Source organism: Clytia hemisphaerica, unplaced genomic scaffold (assembly GCF_902728285.1).
Source record: "Clytia hemisphaerica strain Z4C2 unplaced genomic scaffold, Clytia hemisphaerica genome assembly, whole genome shotgun sequence".
NCBI classification, from domain to species: domain Eukaryota; kingdom Metazoa; phylum Cnidaria; class Hydrozoa; order Leptothecata; family Clytiidae; genus Clytia; species Clytia hemisphaerica.
In genome coordinates this window covers 1183017-1186418 of record NW_027103633.1, presented here as the reverse complement: position 1 = coordinate 1186418, position 3402 = coordinate 1183017, and positions in this window count along the sequence as shown.

Sequence of the window (3402 nt, the reverse complement as noted above, 5' to 3'; positions counted from 1 at the left end):
ACAAGGCACCGTTACCTGCTCTAACTTGGGAAGATTGGTCGAAACATGGGACTGTTGCAAATCTGGTCTGTATTTTCACTTACTGTAAAATCGAAAGAGAAATCGTGTATTTTTAAATAGACCTTTTTTTAAAGAGGCAACCCTGTTGAATAATTATGTAGTCCAGCATAAAAACAATGATACAGCCATGCATAATTACTGTTTCATTCATATTATAATAATTATGCATGGCTATATCATTGTTTTTTTTGCTGGACTACATAATTACTCAACAGGGTGGCCTCATTAAAAAAAGGTCTATACGCTGTTCCTTAACTCAATCAAATGACTTTGGAGGTTCGGTGAAATGGTGGCCGAATTGCCGTCCCATATTTTGTCAGATAGTCCCAGTTAGTTAGAGCAGTTGACGGTAATAAATCAAACTAATTGAGCTTCAATCAAACTTCAGCGATCTTGATACCCCTTTTGCTAATCAGGATTTTCATTTTGAAACATTAAAAACTCCAGTGGTACCGTTGTTTTGTATGAGATTCCTATTTCCGCACTCTGGAATCTTTCCCCTATATCTATTTTACAGGATAACTGGCAAGATATTGGGGAGGGTTCGTTTTAATGGAGTTAGAGCAGAATTATAAAGGAGTCATTGTTGTGATTTGCTAGAAGGGCCATTAATCGATTACGTATAATATTGATTCTTTTACTGTTTTTAGCACTTACTACTTTCACTGGTGTGTAAACATTTATTTTATGATTTTGAAAGATTTATGGTCAACCTAGAAATAATTAATTTTAAAGGTCTCTATTTTATTAGTCCAGGCTATTTTATAAAATAATTGCATCACTTTCTAGTTCAGAAGCTGGAGCTCAACTACTCAACTGCTTTTTGCCTTTAGTGGCCTATGATTGTCCATGGGGTCAACTGATGCTTGGCTTGTCTGAAGGTTAGACCTGCTGTCCGGGGGGTTAAACCTGCTGTCTATGGGTTAAATCACAGGGTAAATTTCCAAAAAATGTGATAACCCACTCCCCCCCCCCACAATATTCTGCAATATTCAAATTTGTTCTGGAAAAGCCCAATGATTTTGATGGTAATGCTCCATCAACATTTCAGAAAGATAGTATACAACAGATTTTTCTGACTAATTCTCAAATTTAGAAAAATTCTACTGTTTATAGAAAGAAGTTGATATAAACTTTGCGCAAGTGAAAGGAGTCTTATCACAAGTGACTTGTTATCAAAGCACAAAATGAAGTTTTTGGCATCAAAGAATGAAAAGTTCATTTTTTCTTCTTCATTTTCAAAAAAATTTAAAATTATTTTTCTCAAGTATATTGCAGTTCTCTGATTTATTCTGAATATAAAAGATCTTTTTAACGCTTATAAAAAGGAATTTTTTAGTCGCATTTTTTAATTTTATCTTTTTGTTTTTATTGGATTGAGATTTTTCATAAGAAAACAGAGTATCTACGACCTGTGTGTACAATACAATGTGTATATTTTGTGTAACGCTTAATTCAAAATCCATAATGCTTCACGTCTTCGTCGTTGATGTTCTAATATTATGCGAAATTTTCGACTTTAAGTCGTCTTGTTCCAAAATATTATGGCCAACATAATTTGAAAAGAAATATTTTATTCATAATTTATAGGAAGTCTAAGAAGATGCCAGCCCGAAATCGCGAAAGATAGGTAGTAGACCAAAACTCTCAACCAAAGATCATTGTCTCTTATCATAAAGTAAGAGTGTCAATTTCAAATTGAGTTTCCTACAACTAAAATTTGATATTTAAAAGCTGTTCTCATTAGCTACTTGACCATACGCACTATTCAAAGTTTTTCTTATCTTGCATCTCATTTGCAACAGATACAAAGATAAGAAAAACCAAATTACATAATTATTATCTCCTTATACGGCATAACTTTTAATTCCGTGATTGTATTTTTTCTACGGATCTTCCGGAGAGTGTTTCCAGAGGATAGTATTAAAGTATTGGATGTAGAAAAAATAATTCATTATATGATGAATGTTTCTATTTTGTGCCAGACCAGAAGTTAAGCATTTGGTTGTGTGGGACGGTTGAGTATATGACCGGCTTGAGATGTATAGAGTAAGGAAATCAGCGCGTGTGTTTATTAATGGGGTACTTTAATATGAGAATGAAAATACTCTGTGTCATAGACCCGGTGGGACCCCCTACCTACTGGAAAATTTGGCTCCCGGTGGGAAAAGTACCCTCAAGTGTCAGTTCCACTGGAAAAATTGTATTCCACAGCCCGTCTCGCTGGATTTTTTATCTAAAAACAATAGAGCTTTTTATCACCGTTTGGGTTTAAATTGAAAAAGTTCCACCGGGGCTGTGAGACAGGGGCGTTACTCTGAAATTTTTTGTCACCTTTTGGATAAAATTGGGGCTAGATAAACAGATACAGTAATGCTGATTGTATTCTACGTGTAAACATGTAAATAAGTTCGCAGTCACATTGGAGGCGACACAGAAGGTCCTTTTTAGATAGCTATTCAAATTCAAACTTCTCCCAATTTCAAAACAAAACCGATCCTAACAATTAAAAAAACAATATAAGATTGGCGGGAAATAAACTTTTTTATCACCCGCTAGCTTGTAATTAAGTCGAGAAAATGTCAACAAAAGTCGGCGTCAGTCGTCAGGTTTTTTTATGAAACATAGTCTCAAATAAACATAAACAAACGGGCAGGAATATTGATTCTGTTTTATCATGTTTTCGTTTGCTATACAGGGTTTTGCTTTGTTAGAAAGCTAACATTCTATATAAGGTGCGATTTAATGCAAGATTAAAACAGGAAGCAGGCACGTATGTTTGACAAGATCTTAAATTACATTTTGATGGATTTTCTTTTTGAACTAATGATATCCTACTGGATATATCTGGTTATAAATGCCGCTTATTTGGTGTGAATTTTCGAAATTCAATGTTTAATTGCGATATCTGGTCTCCTTTAAGCGATAGGAGGCCCACTGTTTGTTATTTCTGTTGCAGCTTAAAACCATTAGAATTGATATAGTTCAAGTATGAATTTAGATGGATTTTGATGTGTTTTTTTCCATTTCAAATCTTTTGGAGTGTGTTTTTCACTTAGGTTTTTGGGCTTATTTTCCTGGCTGGTTCCGGGTTAGTGTCCCAGGGAAGTAAACATTTGTACAAATTAACAAACTTTTAATGCTTTTTTTACTTTTCCCTTTTTTAGAATTAGAAATCAACAGGTTGAATTAAAAGTAGATATTTATAATCCAGATAAGAAAATATTCATTTTCGACCAACTTACACGATGAGTACAAAAGTGATTCGTAGCAGCGATTTGTGTCGCACAACATCACCCAAAATGCAATTGAAGAACAAGAAGAGAAGAAAAAGCAGTTCAT